Source organism: Bos mutus, chromosome 3, assembly GCF_027580195.1.
Source record: "Bos mutus isolate GX-2022 chromosome 3, NWIPB_WYAK_1.1, whole genome shotgun sequence".
Taxonomy (NCBI): Eukaryota; Metazoa; Chordata; class Mammalia; order Artiodactyla; family Bovidae; genus Bos; species Bos mutus.
The window spans coordinates 106,170,470-106,178,338 of NC_091619.1; positions in this window are offsets into that span (position 1 = coordinate 106,170,470).

Here is a 7,869-nt window from a genome sequence, read left to right on the forward strand (position 1 = left end):
TATATAAAGTCATGATTAGAGACATGGGTAGCTTTATACATATTTTCTCTGTGAAGTTTCATCATTGATTAGGAGACCTCCGAACTTTTCTGTAAGTTGGCCAGGCGTACTGAAGATACAAGAGCCTGAGAGTTTGTCTAGGCTCCCTGGTTTAGGGAAAAAAAAAAAAACCCATCAGGAGGTCTCTGTCTACTGTGCCTGTGATATTTGTAACTTTGGTTATTGGCTAAGTTTAAGTTTGCTTGACTTTATATAAAAAGAGGATAAGGTCATGACTTTGATCTTAGCGACCATGCTAGTGGAGGAACATGTTTACTGAGGTGGCCGTTGCCTTCAAAGCTCCCCTATGTAACACTTGGTGAGCTGGTCTGCTGGGTGGCCTGCATCCTCCCATCCTGGCAACTCCCACTGGCGACCCCTGCCCTGGAATGGCTGCTAGGACCACCGAAAAAGTGCTGCCTTCACCAGGTTGGTGTGTTTGGAGTAGTACTTGGTTTCCTGTCTTTACCTTTCTCATCTCTAAGATGGGGGTAGGATGTCCTTTGCTCCTTACAGTAGTTAATAAAACGTGGAGAAGCACAAGCACTTTATGCCTCATTCTGGGAGGATGGTGCCTGTACAAAGCTTTCGAGGGAGTCTCAAATGCCTGTCTTTCAGGAGCTAAGGACTAGCTCAGTGTTAAAAATACCATCAGACCCTCAAAGGTGAACACGGAGAGTGGGAACAATCCACAGAGTAGAAGCTGAGAAGCTATTTGGGGGCCTAGGGAGAGACCGAGGGACGTGTCATGAGGGCCAGTGAGGCTGGAGCACCCTGCCTGTGCAAGCTGCTGTCCCCATCTTGGGGGCCTTCGGAGTGCTGTAGGAAATTGATCTGGAAATAGGTGAAATGTTTTCATGATAATGGAGTTTATTCTCTTTACTTAGAAGAAAATCCCTTACTATGGAAGAGGAGGAAGCAGGCATTAGCATTACTTCTGATTCCCAGAGTGGTCTTTGGGTGCTGGGATGATATGGGCACCCTCTAAGTGTGTATTCTAAAGAGGGCAATGTTGACGTCTTGAGCTATGTGGTAAGTAAGGGAACTGAAACCGGGATTACAGGGCCCAAGCTTGAGAGCAGTAAGGATGCTGTTTTGAAACACTGTGACTTAGTTTTTGCTTTTATGCTGACTCCTCTGCCCCTTAGCCTTACTCCAAATTACTAAGGCATCATTTCACTTAAAAACTCAACATCAGGGGGACTTTCCCGGTGGTCCAGTGTCTAACACTCCGAGCTCCCAATGCAGGGGCCCAGGTTCAATCCCTGGTCAGGGAACTAGATCCCGCACGCCACAATTAAAGATACTGCACGCTGCAGCTAAGACCCAGTGCGGACAATTACATAAACAAAAACTAAGGCCTTGCGTCGGAAGCCTGACTCAGGGCGCTGCTCTGGTTTGGCCGTGGTGTGGAGAGGGAGTTGGATTGTACTTTGTATGCGTTTACTTCTCCTGGGCTGGCTCCTGTTCAGTGCCTGCAGGGGCCATGTGCATTAGAGATGCAGAGATAAGAAGAAGGGGTTGGGGTCCTTATTCCTGTGTTAATCTAAATTAATGTTATCAAGCCTGAATTAATTATTAAGTGGCAAGCTCCATAATTTGAAACAATTTTCCCTTTGAAAAACTACCTCTGTGGAGTAACTATTTTCTCCCACTTGAGAGGAGCTGTAACAAAGTTGATTCTGATCCCCATTTCAAAAGGTGTGGTCCCCAAGGAGGGTGATGGGGGCTGGGAAGAACAGGGGAGCCTTTGGTTTATGTTACTTTCAGGCTCAGTCTTATTTAGTTCTTCACTTTGTGTTATAGAATATACGGAAATATTCATTTATTAGTACTTGGAAGATAATTTATAAGTATTAGGGTTGAACCACAAGCAATCAACCATTTTGATCTTCCAAAATGGCAGTTATCATGATTTAACAACATATATGTGTTGGGGGTAAGTGTGCACCAGGTTTTTACCGATTATGCACAAAAATAAACAATAGCTGGGAATTCCCTGGCGGTCCATTGGTTAAGACTTTGAGCTTTCATTGCTGTGGACCTGGGTTCAATCCCTGATTGAGGAACTAAGATCCAATGAGCTATGCAGTGACAGGAAGAAAAAAAAAGAGAGACCCCTGGCCAGTACAGCTCTCCTCAGACTCCCATCCCCACCCCCATAACTTATTCTCTACCCAAGGATGTACTTAGTCACTCAGTTGTGTCTTACTCTGTGACTCCTTGGACAGTAGCCCACCAGGCTCCTCTGTCCATGGGGATTCTCCAGGCAAAAATATTGGAGTGGGTTGCCATGCCCTCCTCCAGGGGATCTTCCCAACACAGGGATTGAACCCAGGTTTCCCACATTGCAGGTGGATTCTTTACCATCTGAGCTATAAGGGAAGCCCCTTACCCAAGGATACTTTAAAATATGTAATTTGAATAAGTAATACATTCAAATGGCATGTATTCAAATGGTACTGAAGTCAATGGAAAGTTGGGCCACCTGCTCTCTGCTCCCAGTTGTCCTTCCAGAAGAACCTTGTACTTATATGAGCAACATTCACGTGTGTAACAGAAGTGGGTAGCATACTCTTTTAAAAATTAAACAAATTATTTATTTTTGGCTGTGCTGGGTCTTCGTGGCTGCCTGTGGGCTTTCTCTAGCTGGGGGCCCCTTGCTCCCCAGACTGTCATACCGGGAGGCGCCAGAAGGTGGCAGGCGGAGCACCCCAGCGCCCCTGGCCTTAGCGAGGCTCTTCCCTGGAGAGGAGCCAGGATAGGAGCCTTTAGACCCGTCCCAGTGACCTGCCTCCCAGCAGCAAGCCTAACTCTGTGTGGTGGGTGGGTTGCCCAATTCTCCCCTGCCCCCCACCTAGTTTTACAGCCGTTTCTTAAATGAGTGAGCCGTTTGAGATCACCAGCAGCGACCTTGAGCTGGGCTTTGAGGCCGCACCCTAAAATGACAGCCGGGTCCTCCTCCCGCTCCAGGAACTAGCCGGAAGGATTTACATACCGTGGCCTGGCAGGGCTCCAGTTTCCTTAATTGTAGGGCTCTACTTCCTGTCCCTTTTAGCCAAATCTCCCACGCCCTTCCATGAACTAGGAGGTCCCCAGAACAGGCTCTTACTCACCACCCTTTACCCACTCTACTATGTATATAGGGAAAAATTAATTAATGAATAAACCAGAGGTTGGAGCATCCCAAAGGCAAAAGTGCTAGGACCCCGGGACTGCTTTCTTGCGGGGTGGGGCCCCGGCGACCATCTGGGCCCAGAGCTTGGGCTGATGGCCCTCCCCCTCCTCCCAACTCTAGATTTGTGACTCACTGAATCCCAGCTTCTCTGTCTGAGATAGAGGCCCGCCCAGCGCCTCCTTCGGGGCGGGCAAGGGAGACCCCAACCCTGGCTTTTCAGGAGGCTTGAGGGGAGAAGGGAGGGCACGGAACAGCACCGGTGGGAGGGAGGGCGGGCAGCTGCGATGGCGGCTGGTGGCCTCTCCCAGCCACGGCCCACGCCACCTTGCAGGAGACGAGGGTTGCTGGGGGGGTTCACAGCCTGGGGGCTGGGGACGGCATTTGTACCTAGTTTAGGTCCCCAGGTCTTTAGGGACTACTGGATTCTCAGGCGGGCTCAGTGGAATGGGGACAAGAGTGGGCAGGGAAGTTCATCCAGTTCTCTGCCAGGGGGTGGCCGAGCTTTCCGTAGTCATCCTGCGCTCCTGGAGTGTGGTTAACCTGTGCACGGGACAGAACTTGCAGGAAGACTCAGGGTCAGGCCCCAGCCGGTGAGAGCCCCAGGGTCGGGTGGGGTGGGGTGGGGGGCCTGTAGGGTTCTGGGAAGGGCTGGCAGGAGGCCCTCCTCCGTGAGTGCCCCAGGATCATTTCCCAATGCAGGGATTTGCATATGCTCTGTTTTCCCCATTGGCTTTTCAGTCTCTGGAACCAGGAAAACAAAAGGAGGAAAGAGGAGGCTGGGCAGTGCCCGAAGCTTGATCCCTCCAACACCTCAGTGACTTGAGCTCCTGTCTCAGGGTCACGTTCTGGCCCTCCCGCCCTCCACTTCACACCTTTTCCCCCCAAGTGTTTATTTTTTTAAATTTTTATTGGAGTATAGTTGATTTACAATGTGGTGGTTTCAGGTGTACAGCAAAATGATTCAGTTATACATACACACACTCTTTTTTAGATTCTCTTCCCATCCAGGTCATTCAGAGTATTGAGCAGTGCCGCCTGCGCTCTACAGTAGCTCCTTACTAGTTATCTGTTTTATATATAATAGTGTCTATGTCACCCTAGCCTCCCAATTTACCCCTCCCCACCACCCCTTTCCCCTGGCTCACCATTAAGCTTGTTGTCTACATCTGTGACTCATACTTGTGTTTTCTAAATAAGTTCGTTTGTACCCTTTTTTAGATTCCGCATGCAAGTGACATCATATGATCTTTGTCTTCCTTTCGCACTTCACAACCCTGTAGTGTGTGCCCCAGAAAAGCCAGGCTGTGAGAAAGCTGAGTGAGGTGGCCAGAGCCATATAGCCAGTGGCGGGGACCTGGACCCAGGGCTACTTTATTCCGAGCTGCTACCACTCAGACTGAGATGTCCTCTTGCCAATTCCAGGGAGAAGCAGGGACCATTGCGTCCCTGCCACGGGAGGGGACGCTGAAGCCTTGTGAACAAAGATGTTTCAGCGGGTGGGGCGGGAGTTGGTGGGGAGAACTTCACAGTTAAAAATCCAACTCGTGGGAAAGAAACATGCCGGGCATTGGGTCTGGCAGCCTCTAAGCAGCTCTGCCTGGAAGCCAGATTGAGAAAGAGGCCTGGAAGGGAGGCTCCAAGCCCTGGACGGCCCCAGCCAGGTCGAAGCTGCTGGGGAAGTACAGATGACAGGGCACTGAACTGACTCAGTCCTCAGAGAGCTGGCCCCAGCTGGCACTGGCTGCTCGGGCTCTGCTGCCCTTGTCTGTGCCTGCCAAAGAGACAGCAAGGCCAGACATGGCCCCTAGTTGGTCCGCCAGCACCCAGACCTGTTGCCCCCTGCCCCCTGCCCACCTGCCTGTAAGATCTGCTTCCCCAGATACGGCCCCTAGACAGTCCACTAGCACCCAGACCTGCTGCCCTCTGCCCACGTGCCTGTGAGATCGGCTTCCCCCGCCTGCTCCTTACAGAGCAGAAGCCGTGAATGACCAGAGTTCAGCTCTGTGCCAAGCACCCAGTGTGCGCCTTCAAGTCTATGGATGCAGGCTGGTGGGATTGGCAGAGGGGTGAAGGCAACCTACTTCTCCTTCCAGACCTCCCTTGGGGCCTCAGGGCCTCACACCCCCCACCCCACCCCACCCTGTGGTATGCAGCGGGGTTGGGGGTGCTGCCTGGGTGGAGCTGCTGGGCAGGGAGGGTGCAGGTCAGCTCTTGCGTTAGAAGTTACCATGTAGATGTAAGGGCTTCCCTCATAGCTCAGCTGGTAAAGAATCTGCAATACAGGAGACCCTGGGTTGATTCTCAGGTTGGGAAGATCCCCTGGAGAAAGGATAGACTATCCACTACAGTATTCTTGAGCTTCCCTGGTGGCTCAGACAGTCAAGAATCCACCTACAATACGGGAGACCTGGGTTTGATCCCTGAGTTGGGAAGATCCCCTGGAGGAGGGCATGGCAACCCACTCTAGCATTCTTTGCTCGGAGAATCTCCGTGGACAGAGGAGCTTGGGGGGCTACATACAGTCCATGGGGTCGCAAAGAGGTGGACACAACTGAGCGACTGAGCCCAGCACACGCAGGTGTAAACCTACGTGACTGTGAGGCACAGGGCTGAGGGCACCCCCGCCACCTCCGTCTCTCTCGGGGCCTGAGAGTCACTGCGAACTAGCGTCTGGAGCACCCTCCCTTCCTCAGGTTTGTGGGGCCAGGGGAGCCCAAGCTGAGGCCCTGCCCCGGTTTGTCTTCCTCCATGGGACCTTGGGCAAGTCACAGCTTTGTCAGTGGCTGATAATGAACTGGACAGTCCGGTATTTTAGCTTCCCATCTATAAACACAAAGGCCCATAAAGGGCCTTTAATCTGGAATACAGTTCTTGACTGGGAAAGCTATTTTATAAATAGGGCAACGACCTTTCTTGGTTGCAGATACAGCCTCCCGAGGTGGCTGGACGTCGCAGGCACAGGGCACCTACCTGGACGAGCACTCTGTGGGGGCTTGGAAGTCATGTTTGCTGAAGTCACTCCCATGTCATGCCTGGATTCTCGCCTCAAGTGCAGGCTTCTACAGGGTGTTCAGGGCCAAGAACAACAGGGTGGGGTGGGAGGGCTAACAAGCAGAGAGATGGCCAGCGTCGCCTTTCCTACAACAGGCTGCATGGTTGTTGTGTGGGAAAGCTATTTCTAGGGAAGAAAAAAAAAAGTAGTATAAAAGCTTCACAGGGCTTCTCTGGTGGTCGTGATTAAGCCTGCCAAAGCAAGGGGACACGGGTTTGATCCCTGGTCCAGGAAGATCCCGCACACCAAGGAGCGACTACACCTGTGAGCCACAACTCCTGAGTCCACAACGCTGCAGCTACTGGGGCCTGTGCACCCAGAGCTCTTCCCCACAACAAGCAAGCCACTGCAACCAGAAGCTCGTGCCCAGCAACAAAGAGCAACCCCCGCTGGCTGCAACTGGACAAAGCCTGCACACAGCATGAAGACCCAGCACAGCCAAAATAAATAAACAAATCTTCTCTGAAAAAAAAGAAAGTTTCACAAATTCTAAGTACAAATTTGTGAGACGTTCAAAGATATAATTACCAATTGCTGATCGTGTTTAGGGCTCATCTGACAAGTCTAGCTTTTCACTTAAAATATTTAACATTTATACCTCCTTTTTGAAACACGTTTTGTGTATTTGGCCGTGCTGGGTCTTAATTGTGGCATGCTTGATCTTTGATCTTCATTTCGGCATGCGGGATCTTTAGCTGTGGCGTGTGAGCTCTTAGATGTGGCATGTGGGATCTAGTTCCCTGCCCAGGGATAGAACCTGGGCCGCCTGCACTTGAGAGCGTGGCGTCTTAGCCACGGGACCACCAGCGAAGTCCCTATACCTCATTTATCTGGAAAAACAAACTAACAAACAAAACCCCCAAAACCAAAAAGAAGAACAAACTCCTGCCGGGCCTCCTCCCTCGCAGGGGCAGAAGGGAAGGTTGAGATGATAGCAGGAGGTGAGCACCACGTGAAGCCTGTTAGTGAGCACCAACATGAATGTAAGGCACAACACTGGAAGGCAGGCATCATCGTCCCCGCTTCACAGATGTGGAAACTGAGACCCAGGGGACAGACGTGGTGGCAGAGCCTATTCTTGGGTTTGGGGCCAGAACCCCTAACCTCCTGCTTGGGGGTTACCCTGGCAGGGCCTCTTCAGGGCAGTTCCGCCCCAGGGCCTCCTACTCAGCTCCTCGCCTGGAGCAGGGCAACATCTGGGAGGACGGGGCAGAGCTGAGCCCCACAGCCACTCCCCAGGCTCTCCTGAACGCTCAGCCTGGTTGCAGGGCAGAGGAAAGGGGACAGCCTGGCCCACCTCCCAGTCCTCTCAATAGCACCTCTTCCTCACGCTGTAGGCTCAGGACTCCAAGCTCTACACCGCTGCTTCCTGACTCCCTGCCCATGTGTCCACAGCTACCTCCTCCCAGGGCCTGACCCAAGCCTCGGGAAGGATGCTTCTGCCCCAAGGGACAGAGCGCTTTCCGTGGAACTCAGCAACCTTCCTTCAGAGAAGGGTCAGAGAGCGAGTGTGGAGGCAGACCTGGGGTGCCCACCTGCTGACCTTCCGTCACCCAGAAGCCAGCTCCACCCCCAAGCAACAAAGACATTAACCTTTTAG